This window comes from Mustela lutreola, chromosome 2 (genome assembly GCF_030435805.1).
Source record: "Mustela lutreola isolate mMusLut2 chromosome 2, mMusLut2.pri, whole genome shotgun sequence".
In the NCBI taxonomy this organism is placed as follows: domain Eukaryota; kingdom Metazoa; phylum Chordata; class Mammalia; order Carnivora; family Mustelidae; genus Mustela; species Mustela lutreola.
In genome coordinates, this window is record NC_081291.1 from 49322486 (window position 1) to 49346391 (window position 23906).

General features: G+C 36.3%; 1 protein-coding gene across 2 annotated transcripts in view; it reads left to right on the top strand.

Annotated features, from left to right (window-relative positions):
• GRM7 (glutamate metabotropic receptor 7) overlaps nt 1-23906 on the top strand; it is an 891796-nt gene that overhangs the window by 121435 nt on the left and 746455 nt on the right. The gene's annotated exons all lie outside the window — the stretch shown is intronic.

The following is a 23906-nucleotide window of genomic DNA, read 5'->3' on the forward strand; positions in this document are numbered from 1 at the left end:
ACTCTGTAATCTCTTTTTCTCATTAAGGAGTGATTGCCAGGTATTTTACAGTAATCACAGTAAAAAGTTCCATATCTATGCTACAGCAATTTATTTTTTCTTCTGTGAATATTGTAGAAGAATTTAACCTATATTTACATCTGTCTTCTGGTGGACCAACTGTTCTTGTGGATACTGCAGTCACCCTGAATGCTATCTTTAGCCTTTGTGGAGGGAAATTGTCAGACCACCCTTCTGGTACACTGACATATCCCAGTGACGGTGTGAGGTCAGTGTTTGTTAGAAAATCAAGTGCAAGAAAAGTAAAGTCACGGACTGTTGAGAAAGTGTTCCTGGAGTATAACAAAGCCATTCTCCATTGGGGTACAGAAAGTAGGTTGCTGACTTAATGTATTTCATTATGATAGACATTCATGTGCCAAAACAAAAGTTTGTATTTATGCTTCAAGTGAAGAAGCAATCCATTTCGGTGCCTCATCTTTTTCTTCAGCTTCAGAGAGATTAAAAAGGCTACAGACACTGGTGTGGGCAAAACTCACAGCTCACTGTGTTTCTATCATTTATCACACTCTTAATGTATTGTTTCCAAACCATTTTCACAAGTATTATGTTGTTTAACCCACACAACACACTTGTAGGTATAACTTATGAATCCCATGTTATAGATGAAGAAATTAAAGCTTGCCGTGCTTAAATGATTTGCCCAATGTCACACGGCCAATATGAGGTAGACCTTGGATGTGAATCTCTACTTTCCAACTGAACTCCCATTTCACTTTCCATTATTCTATAGCTGCTGGTGCTTAGGTGGTAAGAAAGAGATGCAGATAATGGCAGAAGCAGTTTGGCCTCCATGTAGCAAGGGTGTATTATTAATTCTCAAAATGGGCTTGATTGCAAAGGGAGTAAATTACAAAGACATATATAGTATCTTAATATTTTCTTCTAAAATAATGTGTAAGAAAACCCTGCCAAATATTGTGGATTTTTTTTAAGATTTTTAAATTTATTTTAAATTTATTTCAAAAATAAATTTTTAAATTTATTTTAAATTTATTTCAAAAATTTGATCCCAGCCTCTGTTACTCAGTTCATTCTTAACCCATTCAACTACAGGGAGAGGGAGAGGGAGAGGGAGAAGCAGACTCCTCAATGAACAGGGAGCCCAATGCAGGGCTTGATCCCAGAACCCTGAAATCATGACCTGAGCCGAAGGCAGCTGCTTAGCTGACTGAGACACCCAGGCGCCCCACCAGTAATGTTATCAGGACTCAAATTCACCTATTTGAGGGCTTTCCAAACTCTCAGTAATTCCACTACAAGCAGTATTTTAGTTCCTAAAACTTATTCCTTGTTTTTCTAACTTACTATGATCACACTCTTGAGGTTCATACTTGGCTTCTGCCTCATACCTTAACTTGTTATTTCTTAATCTTAGAACTAATCATAATGATTTTCTAAGCTGCCTTTGCTTCTTCCCCTCTGTGCCCTCTGCTTAGAATAGAATCTTGCCATTTTTCACTTGGCTAACTTCTGCTTTTTATGAGAATGCTATTTTCCCAGGAAACTTGCCCTGGTTCCACCAATACATGAAAGTAGTGATTTCTCTTTGGAATTCCATAGCCATTCTTTGTGTGTTTCCATCTTAGCATTCAGCAGCATTTTATGCAAGCATTTAACATATGCTACATAAGTGAATGAATAAATAAATGAATGACATATTTTTCAAAAATTTGATCCCAGCCTCTGTTACTCAGTTCATTCTTAACCCATTCAACTACAGTTCTGTTTGCTGTCCTCCTCTCATAAGCCTTTTCTTTTCTAGTTTATGTCAAGTGTTTCTTGAACACTTACTTTGTAGCAGGGACAGATATGGGTTCCAAGAACAAAATGGCAAAAAATGCAAACAATTTCCATGCATTTAGGGTACTAACATTCTAGTAGTGGAGAGGAGATAAGCAACAAACAAGGAGTAAATAAAGACAGGTAAATAAAGAATTTGTTAGTGCTATTAAAAAAAAAGAAAAGAAAAGAAAGGAAAAGAATAAAGAGTAAGAAAGAAAGAAAGAGGGAAGGAAAGGAGAGGAGAGGAGGAAGGGTGAAATGAGGAAGGAAAAGAAAAGAAAAAAGAAAAGAAAGAAAGAAAGAAAGAAAGGAAGAAAGAAAGAAAGAAAGAGAAAAAAAGATAAAAAAGAAAGAAAGAAAAATTTATGGCAAAGTGGCTAGCATTACTTTAAATAAGGTGGTTATGGTAAACTTCTCTAATAAAGAGCTGTTTGTGTTGAGGCTTGAGTGATGAGAGGAAAAAGACCTGCCTGGAACAAGACAGTACAAATGTTCTGAGTCTGGAGCAAGTGTGATATCTTCAAGAGGCAGAATGAAAGGGAGCTGAACCATACTGAGGTGAAGTTCAAGAGCTTTTCCAGGCCAGACTGTGCTAGTTGCCTATAGACCACTGTTTTCTAAGTGCAATGGGAAACCGGTAGAGAGATTTTAACAGGAAAATGGAATGATCAAACTCCCATATTTAAAAAATCATGGTGGCTGATCTGTGAAGAATCAATTATACTGGAAGATTTCTGGAAACAGGGAGACCAGAAGGTGGCTATGGACATGGTCCAGGAAACACCTAACAGTGGTCTGGGCCAGGCTGATAGTGATTGAGGCAGACTCATCTCTTTAACTTGCACTCATCCCAGAAGAACAACATATCATTAAAGGATAAACTCAGGGCCACAGAAAGAGGGTCTGTCCCTGCATGAATTATGCCTAGGAATTAGTCTGGTGTTTAGGAAAGCTGCATCAGCTCTAGCTTTCCTGGTCATTATGGACCACTCTTTCAGGAATTAACATGCGGACCCTGTTAGGTGGCCATCAGAAATTCCAGCAGGCACCAGATGGACCCAGTATTCTCCAGGAATGCTGTTCAATCACTGAGGGAATAATTTTTTTTTTTTAAACACTCTAGGGGCACCTGGGTGGCTCAGTTGGTTAAAGCCTCTGCCTTCAGCTCAGGTCATGATCCCAGGGTCCTGGGATCGAGCCCCGCATTGGGCTCTTTTCTCAGCAGGGAGCCTGCTTCCTCCTCTCTCTCTCTGCCTGCCTCTCTGCCTACTTGTAATCTCTGTCTGTCAAATAAATAAATAAAATCTAAAAACAAAAACAAAAAAACAACAAAAAAACCTCTACTTTTCTACTGATTAAGTCTCATAATGACATGTCTTAATGTTATTCTCGTAATTATTAACTCTGAAGCCTTAAAGTATCAACCCTCACAGCTCTAGCTCAGGTATACACTGTAAAATACACTTACTTTTACTTTTTTTTCCCTGTACCAGAACATCATGATATTTCATATTATTTTTCCCCATTTCACAAGATAGCACTAGAGATTGGGTTCTTAAAATTTAATTTTTATTTGCAAATCTTCTGTTGTGTGTACTTCCACTGTGCCAAATTTTTCATTGGACCCAAAGTTCCAAATAATTTATATTTTCTATCTTTTAATTGCAAACCATCATGAAAGTTGGCAATTTCTTTATTACATACACACCAATGTTAGTATTTTTCTTAGGTCATATAAATAAGTCTTCCTAAGGCAGTGTTTTGTTTTCTAAAAGCTCAACTTGATTCTTGAGATGTTAATGATATTATTGCCAGGAGAAACTCCTACTTCCCTATCTTTTTTTCAATAAGCAAACAAAATCAGTTTTCTTTAGAATGGGATTTTGCAAATCCTTCAGGATGCAAATGTGTCTTGAGGCTTTCTAACTGAGCTTTCTAACTGAGCAGGTGAGTAGAATGTACCACAGTTCTCAAAGCAAATTGACAAGACATTCCTATTATGAAAAGCTTCTGGAAGTAGTGGTCTGTGAATTACACATCAAAAGATACACTTGAAGTTGCTTCTATGTGTAAATAGCAATTCAAAAGGTTATTTTCTGGTCCAAAAGAGGTAATACGTGTTTATGCATTCATTGACTTCAAGTACTTTAATACACTGACTAATACTATTAGTACTTTATAGATGAACATAGATTAATAAATCCATGATATCTGGAATATTTAAAAGGCTGATATCACCTCCTCCTCCCCCCACTCCTCCTTCTCCTTTGCCTCTCTCTCCCCTCCCAATTCTCACTCTGGAGCTTACAGTGAGCAGTCCTGATGACAAATACATGAGACATCTGAATCTAGAACCAAAAAGTGTTTTAAGAGAAATTGGCCCAACTAAAGAAGACAAAAGTGGTTGTAGTTGAAGGAAAATTCCTACTTTTCACTTCAAAAAGTTGATAGCTCGTATGACCTAAGGAGTGTTGCAGGTTAGATGGATGAAGTGGTCTTAATTGACTCACTGAATATGAATTTATCAGTGTAACATAGCCATATTATCTTTGCATGCATGAACAAAAATAGAGTTTCCAGAATGAAAGAGGAAGACCTGTATGTGCTAATTAGTCTTCTCCTGGAGCATTAGCCTAAGAACTCAGAAATGTGAACAACAATTGCTTCCACTTATCTTCGGAGCTTCTATTCCCTAAGTTGCTCAGATCCTGTGACATTCAAGAGCACACAATGCCAGCTGACTCTCCAAATCCTTTCTCAATTACCTATATTCATTACTCCATTTCTAAAAGGCTGTGTTAATAGAGCTGCTTATTTTCTTAGACTGATCAGGGCTTTCTGTGGACTTTCTGGATGTTAGATATAGGCAGTCCTTCCCAACTTCCCCTTTTATCTTGAAATAATTGAAAATTGAAGACTAGTGGTGGTATTCTGAATCTGATCATTATTTTGCTAAAATTTCTGAAAGATATGTGTACTCTGGACATATATTTTAAACCATTGCTTCCTTAACATTTAGAAGTTCCATAAGAAGAAAATAAAAAAACTTTAGAAACAAGTAAATAAAACCCAATGGTACAACTTCATGGACTCTTTAGGGGGTTCAACAAATGAACATCTCTTTACTTCTGAAAGTCCATTAATCCTGGACTGGGAATCTGTGATTAAGAATTACATATAAAAAAGAATTCTTTTTTTCTTCATTTTTCTTTGTTAGTGAAACAGCAGACATTGAGGCATTTAAAAGTTATAGCTACTCTCCTTATTTATAAAGTCACTGGTGAGAAACAGAAATGTTAACAAACATTCAGTTTTCATAATTGTGCCATGTAAGGGAAAAGTTGAGGAGGATTCAGAGATAAGAAAGAGTAGAAGAGTTATGGTCACGGAAGAAAGACCAAAGTGGAAAGAAGTAATGGGAGGTAGGGGCACAACCACAAACTGTTTTGAAAATGGGCATTCAATGAGGGAAATTGCTCTTAGTATTCCTTTTCTGTCTGTCTATTGTGCCGTGTGCACCTTTGACATAATTTACTACTATTCCATAGACTCAATTCAACAAGTATTTATTGAGTTTTTACATGTGCCAGACTGGGTATTGATTATCTGAAGTTTGCAAAGATAAATATGTAACCAGAAACCACTTACAATCAAGTGGAAGAAATGATGCACACATACAAATAACTTAAATGCAGTGCAGAATTGGACATGGGTCAAAAACAGGGACAGATTGCATTTGGGGGCTCATAAGTGGGTAATGACACCTCTTCATATTAATAAGACTACCAACGGGGAAAGAACCTAATCTGAATTGTTTAGAAACCTTTAATGAAATACTGTTCATAGAAATGTGAATAGGTTCCAAGGAACTAACAAGGGATGTTGACATTATAGAGGCTAACAGTCTTGGGAAGCTTCATCTTGGGCCCCAAAGGTGCCAGGAGACAGAATTGTTTACTGAGCCTGGTAAGGAGTAGAGGCATGGATGAGAGCTGGCCCACAGGGGCTGTAGTCATTGAGAAAAGTGACCACTGCCAGAAAATAAAGCCTTGAATAAGGAGAGAGTGAGGAAGAAACACCTCCAACTTTCTCTCTTCTGATCCTCTTATCTCTTGCTGTTGCATGCTATCGGTCAAGCAATTCAAACTGAGTTAATGTGGGAGGCTGAGTAAGGCAGTCAATGGGGTCAGCTTTCTGGGACATAGACCAGCACAGGCAAAAAAAGGATCAGGATGAGGATGAGGAAGAAAATAGAATCCTCATTGGAGTTGTCAAAAAGAAGAAGGTCACATAATGGTATAAGATTTGGGGCATAAATGATACGGTTCATATCAGGGGAGGGCATTTCCAGGAATGTGAACAGATTGAGAAGAGACAAGGAAGTGGAAAATCAAAGATGATCATTCAGATTGGCTAATAGATGGCATGTGTAGGTAAGTGGTCTTGAGAGGAATATAGAGGAAAGCCGCAGATGCCTAACAGGGTGATTTGTACTGTGGTGGGTGGTTGAACGGTTTTGACTTAAAAAGAATGGCATGCTGAAACAATCTAATGTCAGGGTAAGTGGGAGGTGGTGGAAACTCTATGCACAGAAACCAGTCAGGAGCGTATTTGCAGTGTTCAAAGCGAACAACTATGAGTGTCTGAAAAGGATGTTGGCTGTGGGGAGAAAGCAGGAAATTATGGTTCTAGAGACACTGGATTAAATGTGGATTAATATGAAAGGAAATATAAGAATGAAGACTTGAACCTGGGTAACCTGTGTTGTAGTATAGCACAAGGAAAAGTCGGCAAGAAGTAGAACTGAAGGAGAAAATGATGAATTCATTTTTAGTTACTTGTGCAGGGGTGAAGATTTGGGAATGGATTATGGGATGAAGTTGTAGATTTGGTAGTCAACTGCCTGAAGATAATAGTTGCCTAAGAGTGAATAGGGTTGCTAAGGATAGAAAATAATAACACCTTTGTTAGTGGAAATTTGGTGAATAGTATTTTAGTAGATGTGATTCTATATAGAGTTTAATACAAGATACAGAAGTAGGGAAAGAAAAGTGTAAAATACTGGAACATTAGAATCCATGGAAAGAGGCATTTTTAAGGTAAAATATTTCAAATAAGAATCAGGACTAAGAAAAACTGTTGGCTTGTGTAATTATGTAAATTACTCTTGCAGACTCTGATGGTCAAGGAGCAGAATGAGTAAGACCATACGCAGGGAGGTGGTTGGGCAGGAATGTGGTTTTTTGTTTCTCTAATAGAGAAGACATGAGCATATTTGCAGGGAGAAGGGAATCAATTCTCTTATTCTCATATTTTCTATCTAGTTTTATGTAAATGAAACAGTACTTGTTGTACTTAAAAAAAAAAAAAATAGTAACAATATGCTTGGAGTCCACAGGATGGAGAGATTAGTTTCTAAGAGTGACTCATTGAGTAATTAAATTGCCATAACATCCCATACTTAAAGCAGAAATATAAAGGCCCCTTTTTCTTCTGTTGATAATTTTTAAAAAGGAACAACTTAAATAACATTAGTGGGACATTTATCTTGAACATGTTAATTCTTTAATTTAAAATACAGTATTTTTTTCTTTTTTAAGGACAACATTATTTGCTGTTATGATTAGATCTTAGCCAGTGATAGTAACATAAAACAGTTTTGCTATCATTTTAGTCATCATATTTCCCGGTCCTATGGTAAACGTTTAAAAATAATTCTTAGTGTTTTTCTGAAGTCTTCTGTAATGGAATTGTATGTCTGAATGGCTCGATTAAGTTAACTTCTATATTTCTATATTTAGAAGGAGATTTTATTTGAGGATAATTGCTATTTTTGGTTCTTCCCACCCAGAGCACACAGGTTACACTCCCCGCCATCTGACATTAGTCAGGGATGCATAAATTGTGTTAACTAATAAAAAGTAAGCAGAAGTGATGCATTCAAGAGTTGTTATAGAGGTCTCCTTTCGTAAAACTGTGCTGGCATCATAAAGGAATGGAGATTCATTCTCCCTGGAATACTGCATGACCCAATGAGCATAGTCTCTGTCAGCCAGTACCTACATTCTTCATGAGGTATGAGTGGAAGTATTTATTTATTTATTAAGTATTTATTGCTTATAAGCAGAGGTCACCAAACTTTTTCTGAAAAGGAAAGGATAACATTTTTGGCTTTGTGGGTGATATGGTCTTTGTCATCAACAACTCAACTCTGCCAGTCACAGATAATAAGTGAATAAATGAGCATGACTATGTTCTAATAAAATGTTATCCATAGACATGGGCAGCAGCCAGATTCAGCCCATGAACCATAATTTATTGGCATCTCCTTTAAGCCACTGAGTTGTTGAGGTTGTTGTGGCAGCATCACCCAGCCTGTACTGTCTGAAGTAACTATTACTACACTTCACAAAGGGAATGTGAGACCTGAAGAGTCGATGGCATTTTGTACTTCTCTGGGAGAATGTTTGTTAAAGTGAGACCGTATAAAATCACTTGGGTTTCAGATCTTTAATCTGAATGAGTCATATTAGGAATTAAAGAAATAAGGACATAAAATCTACTTAGGACAGCTATTTAAGAAAAAAATAGGCCAACACTTAGAAAGTTTCTCCAATTTGAACACAGAAAGGAAAAAAGAAAGCCACTTTGAGCAGTTGTAATGATAGTCAGAGAAATAATACCCAGAAACGAATGATCTGTAAGAAAGGGTCCATGGGAAGAGGTTTTCTGACTTCCTCCATATCACGAATGCAAATTGGGTTTAAAGTTTTTATTTATTCATGAGAGAGAGAGAGAGAGAGCATGAGAGGGGAGAAGTTCAAAGGGAGAAGCAGACTCCACATGAAGCTGGGAGCCCGACGTGGGACTCAATCCTGGGACTCGATCCTGGGACTCCAGGATCAACTGAGGAGAAGGAGGTTGCTTAACCAACTCAGCTACCCAGAAGCCCAGAAATTGGGCTTAAATGATCATTAGCAAGTTTATAAAGAGACAAAATTAGACTTCTAGGATACTCATAACATTTTTATTTCTCAAGTTCAGTGCTGGTTGCATTGAGATGCTCCTTGTGAAGAGTATTTTGTAAAAAGATGTACTGCTGTACATCTGCAATATGTGACATTTTCTGCATATATGTTCTACTTCAATAAAAAGATTTTACAAGGGTGCCTGGGAGGTTCAGTGGATTAAGTGTCTGCCTTCAGCTCAGGTCCTGATCCCAGGACTCTGGGATAGAACGCATGTGATCCCTGCTCTGTGGGGAGTCTGTTCTTCCCCCTCCCTCTAGCGTTCCCCCTACTTGTGCTCTGTCTCTCCCTCTTTTGCTCTGTCAAATAAATAAATAAAATCTTTTTTCTTTAAGATTTTATTTATTTATTTGACAGACAGAGATCACCAATAGACAGAGAGGCAGGCAGAGAGAGAGAGAGAGAGAGAGGAGGAAGCAGGCTCCCTGTGGAGCAGAGAGCTCTATGCAGGGCTCAATCTCAGAACCCTGAGATCATGACCTGAGCTGAAGGCAGAGGCTTTAATCCACTGAGCCACCAGGTGCCCCGATAAATAAAATCTTAGAAAAAAAAATTTTACAACTAATTATTAAATAAATTTTAAATACATAATCTTTTTTAAAAAGGGAAAAATGGGTACCTGGGTGGCTCAGTGGGTTAAGTCTCTGCCGTGGCTCAGGTCATGACCTCAGGTCCTGGGAATCAAGCCCCCCATCTGGCTCTCTGCTCAGCGGGGAACCTTCTTCCCCCATTTCTCTCTCTACCTGCCTCTCTGCCTACTTGTGAACTCTGTCTGTCATATAAATAATTAAAATCTTAAAAAAAAATAAAAAATAAAGTGATGGAAATCAGTTTTGAAATGCTACATAGTAAGTGCACAATCTGGTTTTCAGGGTGATTTGTAAAGTGTGATTGTTATGCCATCAGTCAACTTCAGCTTTCTGTAACAGTAATGGCTTAGGCAAGGCTGTCTTTGTAAGTCGGTTCCTGATTCCCTTATTTTCTAAAGAAGTGCTTCTCTTGGTAAACTTCACAAGTATCCGATGCCTCTTTGGTGAGAAAGCATACCAGAGTTCTCCTTCCATTAATGGTGAGGGCCATTTCAGACAAATTTATTACATCCTTCACATTTTCTGTTGCAAAGGCGGAGAGTATCTTTTTTTCCTTCAGCCTTTATGTCTTATCTCCTGTCATTCCTGTGGCTGATTTCCTGCTTTGTGTAAACAGAAGCCTGAGCCAGGGATTCCAGACAGGAGCTGAGAGGATCTTCCTCACCAGAATCAAACCTGTGGCAAATAAATCCGGGGAAGGGGAGTAGAGACAGCCTGGAAGGAAAACTATCCGCCCAATTCCCTGACCCACAAACCCAGATGAAACACTTCAGAATGAAAAATTCTTATAGAGCAGCAACATAGTAAGAAGTTGTGCTTGAACACAAAAACAGATATGTTAATAATTTTAGAACCCGGCTTTTAGATACTATTTGCTTACTGTATGTGAGAGTAAAAATTGATTATGGGTATATTTAATTCATTACTCCATAACTCTTGGGTTCTCTTGTTTCTCTTTTTTTTTCTTTCATTTTTTTTCTTTCATTTTTTTCTTCTCTTTTTCTTTACTTTTCTTTTTTTTAATTTATTAATTAATTTATTTATTTATCTGTCTTTTAAAGCTGGTTTTATTAGCTATATTGGACAATTATCTTAGGTGCCATGACTGAGGTTGCCTTTCTACAGGAATAATTTATGTTATCTGCTTTTTTTTTTTTTTTGCATTTTTAAATTTTTTATTTTTTATAAACATATATTTTTATCCCCAGGGGTACAGGTCTGTGAATCACCAGGTTTACACACTTCACAGCACTCACCAAAGCACATACCCTCCCCAATGTCCATAATCCCACCCCCTTCTCCCAAACCCCCTCCCCCCAGCAACCCTCAGTTTGTTTTGTGAGATTAAGAGTCACTTATGGTTTGTCTCCCTCCCAATCCCATCTTGTTTCATTGATTCTTCTCCTACCCACTTAAGCCCCCATGTTGCATCACCACTTCCTCATATCAGGGAGATCATATGATATGATAGTTGTTGTTATCTGCTTTTAATTGAAGCTTTGGCTTAATACTTAATAGTTTAGTGAATATGATTACTATATTTGAAATAAAAGGTGTTTTAATTTTATTTCCAAATTAAACTTTATGCCATCATAAGTACTGTTAATAATAAACAGTATTGAATTAATTATGCACATAGTAGAGTGGCTTATATAATATTGTTCAGGATTTGCCTCTTCTATGTTCAAGTATTTTGTAACCATTTTTTTCATTAACATGAATGCAGCTGCAACAATAATGATACAAGGTCTGACATTTTACAAAGTGCATTCTGAGGTTTCCAGGTACAAGTAGAGCATTTTAGAACCAAGTTTAATTTCCTTCTCTGCTCTTGTTTGCTTTGTGATTTGCAACATTTAATTTCCATGAACCTTAGATTCTCTTCTGTATAATGGATACAAATCCCTACCTCACCTAGCATTATCTGAATTAAATGGGTAAGTAGGAAGTTCATCAGTGGTCCTGTTGTTTTTTAAAGATACTGTCTCATTTGAATGAGATAATTTTGAAAGGTGATTGTTTCAGCCAAGTGCTTTAATTAACAGTTATCATATCTTAGTAGATTACAACCACAAGTATAAGCCAAGTTATCAGCAGCTGTGTGCTAATTGATGCGATTTCATGATTCTTCTCTCCCTGGGACCCAGGCTCAAGGGTTGGCTCCTATTTGGGACAGTCATTCTCATGAAGTGAGAAAAGCAAGAGACAAAGCCAGACTTTTGCTTCAGCATTGCTTTATGTCACCCCTGCTCACATGTTATTGGCCAGAATGGGTCACATAATAGAGCCTAATAGTTGTGCAGAAATGTGCACTCTGACTATAAGGGTCCTTGAAAGCATACTTCAATATATCTGTGGGGCTGAAAAGGGGAAACCATGATTAGGAATTATGTAGCATGCCTCAGGGCTACTACCAATTGGGGGATACTCTGTGCAGTAATGGCCTTCTTCAGAAAGTCCTCAAATCGATGATAGTAATTGATAACCTAATCTTCCAACATAACCCAAAATAAGGTAAAAAACATTAATACTATTTTTTAAACCAAACTATTGACAATTTATATCCATGCAAAGCTTTATAAAGTCTATTATTTTTTTTGCATGTGAATATGTTACATTTTAGAGGAGTATGCATATTGAATTTATGCATGTGTAATTTATAGGTGAACTAGTTAAATTATGAAGTTATTGGTAAATTTGTTAAGACCAAATGAAAAACATATCTATCTGTAAGCTGGGAAAAAAGCTCCTCCCCACATACAAAGAATAGCTTGTTTTAGAGTTTAAAAATATAATAAGGTTAACTTTTAAATTGAGTTGAAAAAAGAGTAAGTTATAGATAAATTGAGTTACTAGAGTGGTTTCACTTTCTAAAACTGAATTAAGGGCTTTGAAATTAATTTATTTTTGAACAAAATATGCTCAATATAAGTTTTATTAATTTGTCCTTGGACTGCCTTTTTTGAATGAAAAACAAACTTATTTTAAAACTTTATTTTTCACAGTTATTGCCTTGCATCAAACTTTTCTCTGCAATAAACATGAATTATGCACCACTTGCAGGTGGAAGTCCCATCTGTACATTGATTCACACTACATGCTCTGTTATTGCAGGATGCACTAACTGCTCCAAACCAATTACTAACCTGGGACATTTAATTCATTTCATCTTTAATTATATACATTTTATTAATAGTGGAAATAATCTTAAATTATATAGTATCAATATCCCATTTTAATGGGAAACATTACAGACAAGAAGAGATACTTCCTTATAAACTATTGTTTCAACTTAAAAAAAAATCAGAAGTGTAAAGTGACAAATAATTTGATTTGAAGATTGAATCATTAAGAATTATAAAGAGAGGCTGATACGTTGAGGGTACAGTGATTAAGAGCAAAGGCCCTGAGTCAGACAGATCTTACTCCACAACTTTCCCAATTTGTGTTTGGGGAAGTTGCATAGTCTTTATTACACTTTATTTTTCTTCATCTGAAAAATGGGATAGTGACAGGGTTGCTCTAAACATTAAATTATTACTAATGTGCCTAGCAGATAGTGGTCCTCATTAAAGCATAGCTTTCATATTATACACCATTCCAGAGATTATATGATATTCAAATATAGAGATTACTGACAAAGAATCACTAATATACACATATAAGATGCCTAATTATATTTCAAATACATAAATGAAAGGTATTATTGAATGCCTACTTTATCCTGAGCACTCTGCTAGCCACTGGACATACAGAGATGTGCCAAAACAGCAATGGTTCCTAGCTTAATGGGAGAAGCAGTAGGAGTTAGAGTGCTCTGTAATAAACTTACAACATAAACCATTGCAGTATAATGATTTTACATTTTGGGGTACTCCTCATAGGACTATAGTGTACAAAACCCACAGATATTTCTGGTGAACCATGAATTATCACTTTAAGACTGACATGTGGAAATGAGTCACTGAGCTAGTGAATGAGTCTAGATCTGTGTCAACCACATGCTCCAGTATTGTTTTATTTTGCAATTTTAGCTAAGTGGTGGGTGATTGCTACTATACTAGTAGTTAATGCAGTGTAGTGTTAGCATAGCAATATAACACAATGGTATATGCATCTATTCTGTATAACAATTTCCCCCTTAACTGTAGCAGCTTAAAGCAACAATAACCATTTATTATTATTGTTGTTGTTGTTATTGTTTTTGTTGTTGTTATTATTATTTCACCCAGTGTCTGTGAGTCAGGAATAATTGGAGCTACTTAACTGCCTCATCATCTCTCATGGGGTTTTAGTGAAAGTGTCAACTAGAGATGAAGGCTCAACTAGAATTGGGGGATTCACTTCCTAGGTGCATTCAAGTGGCTAGCAAGTTAGCCCGGCCTATAGGAGAGAGGCCTCAATTTCTTGCAAGGTGGCCCACTACCTAGGGAAGTTTAGTGTCTTCACATGGTGGCAGCTATCTTCCCCCAGAGTAAGTGATCCCAAGGGGCTTAAAGGCAGAAGCCACATAGATCGTTATGAATTCATCTTAGAAGTCACATTCCATCATTTATGCAGTGACTCATGGTTACAAATGTTACTTATATGCAGCGGAGAAAGTGACTAAGTAGGTGAGTTAATAAAAGGAGGTGAGAATAATTGGGGCCCATCTAAGAGCCTAGCTAAAGGAGTTAAAATAAAAACAAGAGTTACATATTTGTAGTGCACTGAGATAAACTGGAAGAATTTGAAGGTATACAAGTGAGGTTTGGTGAAAATATTTATTTTTTATATATTATATAATTTTGGTTAGGTTTATAAAAGTAAGATAACAGATATGAAATACTGAATTGGGTAAAATGTTTAAATAAAATCTATTTAAGTTATTAATAAGAATCTTGAACTTTCTTTGAGGGCAAAATTATTTAAGAGCTAATTTTATGCTTGAAATGGTTACATGGATTCTGTGATCAAGCCTATTTTATGATGCTCTCTTCAAATTCTTGATTGGCATCTTTAATAAGAAACTTCATTTGCACAAGTGGATACTAAAAGAATTAAAATCATTTTATACCCATTTGGAATTTATATAAAATTATGTTTTCAGATTGTAACAGGTCTTTCTTTTCAATTTATTGTGATAATGTGAATGGATTTCAAATCTAATCAAATTTTTTCTATGTCAAGTGTTTCAAAGTAATGATGAAACCCTAATTTATGAAATACACTGTGTTATTAGATTAGGAGTCCTACAACAAGCTTCGATGCCTGTTAAAAAATGGGAAAAAAAAGACAAATTCCTCTAAAAAACACATCAGAAGACAAACAAATTAATATTCAAGAGGACGTAGATTTCAGGCTGTTGCCTGGAGTTGTGTACATCAGGAGTCCTGCTTGTCATCCCCAAGCACAGTACCCTCTACAGATTGTCCTTTGTCTATGCAGCAAGCTTTCTAAAAAGCTTGATAGTATCCTATGTCCACATGGAAGGGTCCACATTTGGTATTCAGCCAGCTGTTGAGGTAGATGCCCAGGTAGTAGGTCAAGTCCTTGACCAAGCATATCATGGAGGGGCAGTCAATGATGGATATTGTTCACCATTTTCACTGCCACTTAGGACCATCATGGGCTGAATGATTTTACCCAGTATACGTCCTCTCAGGGCTAAGTTCTATAGACGTCTAGACTGTACTCATAAGTGGAGGTGACCTTCCCAGTGGCTCTATCCAGTTAGATGTTGGTTGGCTCTAATTCCGCCCCCCACCAAGTACATGGGACCCCTATGCCTTGCCAAAACTATAACTCACTCGTACATGGGAGTAACATATTTTAAGAGTCTGATAAGTGAATTTGATCCTATAATCTAATCCTGGCATCTCTCAAGTTGAGAAAGCATCTCAAAGTTTTCAGTAATACTGTATTTTGTGAATGAACTTAAATTTAATAATAATGTACACTGATTTGGGTATTTGCAGATATACATAACTAATAATAATGTACACTGATTTGGGTATTTGCGGATATGTTAAGATGTGCTTCTTGAAAATACTTTATGCATTGTTTATCTACCTTGGCTGAGCATGAAACTCATCTGGGAAGGTTTGTTTGTATGATTTAAAAATAATGATGATTAGGCATTGTTGGTTATTACCCTTGCAATAGCAACTACCAGTAATTGAATTTGAATTTAAAAATCCAGGATTACTTCAGCACCAAAATTCAGGAGCACCAAAAATGGCATCAGAATATTCAGTGGCGCTCTGGATTTCTCTCTGATGGCTCTATGTATAGGAAGCAGCGGGCTTACTTCCTATCTTCACTCAATGCTTAGCATATAGAGGTTGCCACTTTTCCTAATAGCTCTAACAAAGGGTTCAGTATTGAGTCTCATTTTCCTGTTGCTAAGCTAGGCTATATGGTCAGAGGAGAGGATTGCTTTGGCAGAACTGTGTCACATGCCTACTCATGTAATGAAGGGTGTAGAGCCAACTTCATTCAAACCACATTGTAAGATAGAGAAGAGGCCAGATTCCTTAAAGGAAAAATGAGATGCTATAATCAGAAGGGGAAAATAGATATTTGGTCACCCTTTTGCTGCCCCTACTCCCAAATACATTATATCTGCTAACCTGAAATTCAAAAGAGTTGGGCTTTGAATTTTTATTTTGGAAAAGTTCCCCAAGAATTTAGGAAGCACTGTTTTGCATTATATTACAGCCTTTTCCATTTTGAGATAGATAGGATAACAGAAAACTAATTGGGTCATTAATCCTTACTGAAACTCAGTAGATATCCTGAGCTTAAAGTCATACCAATTAGATCACCAGGAAGTGTGTGAAGAACATCTCTATTTGCTAAGAACTGTAGTCAGAGAAATCCGTAGTGTCACTCAGTGTGAATGGCCATGGATAAATTCCTGTTAATCAATTCTTGATGAGTTGATGTATTTCCTCCCATCAGATCAGAAAGATTGCTTCTCCAATCATTATTATTTTTTTACTCTGGAGGCAAGGGAGCTCAAAGGAAAAGGTGTTGTTTTGCCATAGTAATAATAGTAGTCTTTGTGGTCATTATATCTTTTCTACTTTCCTCATGACTATTATTTAGTGCTTGATTTTACAATAATATGAGCTAAAGATATATATGTGTGTGTGTGTGTGTGTGTGTGTGTATGTGTGTGTATATATATATGTGTGTGTGTGTGTGTATATATATATCTTGTATGTGTGAATATATAGACATGTATGGGTGCTTGTATATATAGATCTGAAAGAACATAAGATGTACGGATTCCAGTTTACAAACCTGAACTATTTTTAATGAATTAAGTTAAGCAAGCACTGTCGAGCATCTACTGTGTGTTAGAGTAGAATAATACAACGAAAGAAAAGAGGGGACTTTCCTTCAAAGCCTTGAAGTAATACTGATAAGACATGTGAGTAACTTCAGACAGTACAGAATATCTCTAGTATTAGAAGATCTGTTTGTTAAGAGTAACAAATTTTTGACAGACAACTTGATAGAGCTAATTTGACTATTATTTCTGGATAGGTTGAATATACTGGTCGGAGGTAATTTTACTTGTGTCTCCAGCTTACAGTAAATTTCTTGAATAATTAGTGACAGTACAGCTGATGAAGATAAAGCTCAGAACTGGGCAGGTGACCCCTCAGGTTTCTGTTCTGCCATTTAACAGCTGCTATGTGTCCCTCATTCACCTACTTTGGCATTTTATGTTTCCGTTTCCCCATCAATCAAATGGAAATGAAGGTTGCATCTAACCACATGGTGGTTGCAAAGATAAAATGGCACAGTTTATACAAAGCAATAGAAATACCAATACAAATATTAGCTCTTGATATTACTGGTCTTGGAGATCTTCTCTGCAATCTTAACTTTTTTTGTAGCAGATTTTTATCCCTCAAAATAGAGATAATATCTGCCATATTGCCAACTAACAAAGATTCAGATAGATCAGTGAACAAGTATGTCTCAATACTTGGAACAGTTCAACGTCTCTAAGCACAAATTATCTCATGCTCTCACTACTCTCCCAGTCACACCTGTGCCTAGAAGTAACCTTATGGCGTAAAATGAAAAGTTCTGGATTATCTGAGTTTCCTCTGCCCTGAAAAATTTGGCTTGAACTTCCCACTTACCAGAAATTTTGATATAATTATGAAATAATTTTGAGTTATCTGATTCCCCACAAAAAGTTCAGGTTCATTCATGGGTTATTCCTTTCTTGATACTGAAAACAGTTTTTATATACAGTGGTTAGCAGTGGCTTCAAATTAAATCCAAACTGAAACTGCACAAAGTTTTGACAGACTTTAATATTGGGATATAGGCCTTATACCCATTAACTGACTGTTGACGTTAAGCAGATTTGGTCCTTTGCTCAACTGCCCCTGCAGAATGAGAAATACAAGAACTGTCTAGAATACTCCTTTCTTCCTCTTCTACATTGAATTGAAGGTAACTTATAATCTTTTCCAAGTGAAAAGTCCAGCTTGTCACAAGGCAATGAAATATGGTACAGACTTGCTAGCAAGATGATACAGTGTCCATTTGGAGATGTCTATAAATAACAATTAGAATGCTATTTTTAAGAAGTAAGTATATAGCCCTCATCTATAGCTATTTATTGACCTTTTTATTGGGGTTACTTAAAATGCATGGATTCTCTCCTTGTGACAAGGTGTCTCTTTGATCAGAAAGAATTATAAAGCTGAATTGACTCTAAAGCATCTGTGAAACAGCTGGAGCATCAGTGGAAGTTGTCTTTCCAGTTGTCTGTTGTCTTTATCAAGGATGGTTATTGTTGAGGATCCAAGCTCATCCTTTGTTTAGGGCCTGGGCCGTTAAGAAATTTTAAATTTTTAAATTTTAAATTTTAAGTGAAGCATTTAGTTGTTTTTACCTCATTTTAGGGCTGGAGGTATACTTCAGAGCTTGAGTAGGCTTACCTGAAAATCTCCTCTATGGGTCTAGTCTTCCCTTCCTCCTCTTGTTGTTCCTCTTTCCCTCTCCACCTCCTTTTTCTTTCCTTCCTTTTTGCTTGCAGTGAGTTTAGAACCAGTGAATAATATTCAAATTATGTTTCTGCTGAATATTAATACCATGAATTTAAATAAAACACCTCACTTTTCTGAAAGTTAGCTTTTCTTATGTGAAAAATGCAGGTGAAAATAATGACTATCTCAAAAAATTTGTGTGAGAATTGGATGAAATAATGAATGTGAAAGGGTCTTCTCCAAAATTGTAAGTCTTACTAGGATCTAGTGATTTCTTTAAAGAAATAATTTTAATGATTCTTAATTCTTGTGTCATGAGGACCTTTGTTTATCCCAAGGCAAATAGATACTGCTTTATTCAGTTAAACCAGTTTCCTATTATTCTGTGCTCAGAAATAAAACATCTGGTGTCTAAACTCTTCTTTATCCTTACCTATGTTTTATTAAGGTTTATTATGTCAGATGATAATAGGATCTGTATCACCATATATATTCATCATTTTGATGACATGTATTGTGTATTTACTGTGTGTTAAACATTAAACTACATAGTACAATTAATTCATCCACAACTATGACACAAGAACTATAAACAAACTCACTTTAGAAATGAGGAAATTGGAGTTTGTGGAATTATCTGAGTCATAGAAGTGGTAAGTGACAGAGTGTGTTCCATGTCCAGTTCTGTTTGCCTGATCCTGTGCACACTGCCTGCTTTTAGTGGTTAGAAATGACATCATCTTTTTGACACTGTGTGTTGGGTAGTCATAAAAGAAAGAGTTCTTAGCCAGCAATCCCTGGCTATCTAGGAGATCCTTTGAATAGGCTTTGGGAGTCTGAGAAATCTCTGGAATTAAATGCAACCTGTAGCTGGTGAACAGTTTACAGATTCTCAAGTTGGATTCCAGAATGCCAGGACCCAAGAAGATACTCTAAATTACAACTAGCAACTTTTATTTTTATCAAAGGGGCCAGTTCTTTAGACTCAGCATTAAAAAGAATTTATTTTCCAGCTACACCTACAATCCTAGCTTGAGGCAAAGAGCAGCAACCAACCCTCAAGTCTCAGACGTCTTTGTAGGGAATTTGTTGCACAAGCCTATGGGTATTTGAGACCATGGAACTTCCAGAAAATGCAAAAGCATTTTCCTTGTGATTGAACATTCAGGAAAATGACTGTAGAAGCAGAATCAGGGGAAGAAGGGTCTTCCAGATCCTTCAGATTATATTCTTGATACTTGATACTCAGAAAAATGCTGCAGTGGATAACATCAAGACTTGTCAAGAGTGCTTAGAATATCCAGTCAGATTTCTTAGCTTGACATCCTGTTTCCCTTTGGGTTAACTCCACAGTTTATGAAGGTTTAGCCTTCAAAGACTTGGTTCTGTTATGTGGCAAAAAATGCTAGGGAAGAATAGGTAATCACCATAATTAATTTGTAGGATATTATGTGAATTAAATGAGATAATCCATACACCTGGCTAGAATGGTACCTGGCACATATATCAATATTTTCAATGATAAAAATAATTAATATTATTATTAATTGAAAGCTTATATATAAAATAGCTATTAATAAATAGAAGAAAATAACCTTTATTACCATTAGTTTATTGATAAGTCTCTGATGTTCTTAGTGCCGAGTTTTCTCTTTAGAAGCATTTGTAAATTGTTTCATTAATTTTAAATCGAGTTTTTATTAATTATTAAATAATTATTAAATAATAAATAAAATCATTAAATAAATAAATAATTATTAATTTATTGACTCGTTAATTTTAAAATTAGTGTTTATATTTCTTTGGTGACATGTGACCACCATGAGGTGCTTTTGGGCCATTTTTAGTCATTGCATGCTGCCCCCTCTTATAGTTAATGTAGAGAACAAAGCCAGAGTAATTATCTCCTATTTTTCACTTACATAGCTATCACTCAGTGCCAGTGGTTTTAGCTTTATCTAAAATGGAATCCATTTAATACCACCAAGAACTTATTCCTACAATTGACTAACAAGTGAAAGCAAACGTAGAAACCAAAAAAAAAGAAAAAAAGAGGCAGAGTTACCTCTACTGAGAACCATGTGTGTGGTAATAGGAGTCTCTTTTCTTCATTCCTAAAGGATTAAAAAGAGATTTTAAAATGTTAAGTGAATTTGTAATAGAAACAGTGGGAAAGGTATCATTTTATATGGGAGCTTCTACAAAAGCCTTAGGAAATAACATTATCAGCCATTTGGTTCTACTTGGTTCATTTTTATTCTGTCCTTTGTCTTGCAAATGAAGATTCCTAGAAGAGAGCTTTCCTCCAAGATTAGGCTTTTGAATTAACCTTCCAAGGAGGTTAAACTGTTGAATTAGATTAACCCTGCTTCTGAGTTGTTACTTGGGCTGCATGTTCTTTCCTTGCCACTAGAGTACCTGGATACACTTGGTTTCCAACCTGGCGTTGCAGAGAAGCCTAGTTTTCCCACAGGTCACATTCACTCAGTGAGTGCACAGGAGAACACTGTACATAAATGAAGCCAGTCAAACAAAGACAATAGAAAATAGGGTGGGCTATGGTCAGCGTAAGGTAAGCGCTGCTTACGTGTAGAAGAGGTGCCAGCTCTCGGTGCTCAGTGACAATTCCTTGTTGCCTGATACTTCGATATTTTAAGATGATTTGAAAACCTGGGGTTTTATGTGAAATCTCTTAATTTAAACAAAATGTTCATTATATATCAAACACAAATAAAGGCAGAAGATAGTTTTTAATGGAACTCCAAATACTGGGGCACCTGGGTGGCTCAGTCCTTAAGCATCTGCCTTCAGCTCAGGTCATGATCCCAGAATCCTGGGATCTAGCTCCACATCAGGCTCCCGCTCAGCAGGAGGCCTGCTTCTCCCTTTCCCACTCCCCCTGCTTGTGTTCCCTCTCTAGCTGTGTGTCTCTCTCTGTCAAATAAATAAATAAATAAAATCTTAAAAAATATATAGTTAGTGTTTTAAGTTCTGATATTTTCATAGTTTTCCTGAATGTTTTAAGTGCTTACCTATTTTTATTTCTTTGTCTCATCTAAGAGTTTGTTTTCACTGACTGCTAAATAAAAGTAATTGTAATTGGTTGCTATGTCTTTTAAGTATTTTATTTGTTCATCTATTAATATGTCCTTCCTTTTCTTATTTATTTATTTTTATTGTAAAGAACTTGTAGAAAAAACTTACTTGTTTTTCCTGTGTAGGTTTTCACAATTTGGATTTTGTTCTTTGTGGTATTAACATGTGTGTTCCTTCCTTGAATTTTCAGTATATTTATTAGTATATATAAAGGTTTAAACAGATTATGGTAGTTAGTTTCAAGAATATATGGAACCATTATGCTTTTGTGTTCTTCCTTTTAGATGCATATGAGTTCTAGATGCTTGTCTTTTAGTAATGTTATATCTCTTAGTAAACAATGCCTACATCTATTAATTTACTAAGGTATTTAAGTAAACAAACAAAAACTCTAGGTATCATCATCAGTTTATGACTGCTCTAGAATTTCTTGCTTACCTTGAACTTGGAGAGTAGATACAGTTTGGCTCAGTGTGATTAAATCAGCAAAATTAGCATATCTTTAAAACACTTAACATTAGTCAGGGTTTTACATTATTTACTATGTTCTACCTCAAGTCATTTATCAGATATTTAATGAATACTAACCTGTCTTCTTGCCTTAATTGTAAGCTCCTTAAGGAAAGAATCTGTACTGTGTTTAACCATTGTTTCCCCAATATCCAGAAGTGATACCTGACACATCATAGGTTCTTGATAAATATTTGATGGGTAGGTGGATTGTTATGAAAGTGAATGAGTGATTCAATGAATAAATGGGGTACTATATGCTGTTCCAGGCACGTGCTTTTAAGGTCTATTAAAGAACACAGTTAAGTAAATAATGTATCCATTATCTCTTGCTGCACAACAAATTAACACAGAAAGTTTTAGCACCCTAAAACAAGAAAAAATTATCTCATAGTTTCTATGGGTAAGGGATTCAGGAGAAGCTTAACTAGATTCCAGTTTAGGGCATATCAGAATGTTGCAGTTAAACTGTTGTTCAGGGCTGTATTCATCTGAATGTTGGATGGGAGCCAGAGGATAGCTTTCCAACATGGCTCCCTCATGTGGTGGTTGGCAGATACCATCATTTCCCTGCTGTCTGTTGGGAGGGGCCCTCTGATCCTTGACATGCAGACCTTTCCATACAGATGATTGAGTGTCCTCCCAATATGTAGCTGACTTCTCCCAGAGTGAATGATTAAGCGAGAGCAAGACGGAGGTCACTGTGCCTTTTTATGACCTAATCTCAGAAGTCACACACTTTCACTTTTGCCTTATTCTGTTCACTCTGCCTTGGGAATGAGTCACTAATTCCAGTCCACACTCAACAATTAGGCTACATCTTTTAAAGAAAGTGACAAAGGATGTTGGGACATTTTTTTAAACCATGATGATCATAATGTATAGGAAAAGCTATAGTAGAGAGATGTCCAAAGTGGATCTAGAAGCTTTGGGAGGCTACAGCAGAAGAATAAGCAATGAAATAAGAGTTTGGAAATCTGAGTCGAAATCCTGGTTAACTCTGTTACAAACGAAACTGGTAGCTTTGGCAAATTATTATTATTATTATTATTTTCCTTTGAGTCACACTTTTTGTAACTGAAAAAATTTGGAATTGAACTTGGCTATAACTACAGTGAAATGAAGTAACATTTATCAGGTATGTATTGAGGTAGGAAACACTTTAGGTTTTGAATCCAATGGCCAAGAAAGAATTCTTGAGATGTCTTTGCTGCAAAAAAGGTGATTTTATTAAAGAATGGGGACAGGATCCTTGGGCAGAAAGAGCTCCACTGGGGTCAGGAGGAGTGGCCCATTATATACTTTCAAGGGGGTTAGGGATAGTATAAGTCTCTGAGGAATTTTAGAAGCATGGTTTCTAGGACCTTGTGGGGGGGTGGCAGGGAGGCTAGCTATTGTTGGGGAAAGGCCAATTATCACTGTCTAATGAAAACTTAGTCATGAGACTTTCAGATGTATATTGGACCATATGCTTACAGAATGATTGCCAACATGTATCTTGGGGGATTAAAGGTAAGGGAAATTTCTAAAGGAATTTTTATATGTTAAAGTAGATTTATAGGATCCTGGGCATCGGGCTAAGTTTGCTTCTTGCCCTTAACAAAGTATTAATATCAAGGCAGTTGAGTCTTAAGAGGAATGTTACTCTGCGTGTTTCAAGGACTTGTCAATGGGTTGTAAGTAGTAAGGAAATCTAATAATTTTTTTTTCTACCTTTATTTCCCACATCACATACTAGAGCACTGAAATTCTAAGTGCTATAGATGAAGTACCTCTTTCAGTTATCATGGTAACCACTAATGTTCTGTTTAAAAGATGAGGAAATCCAGCTAGGGAGA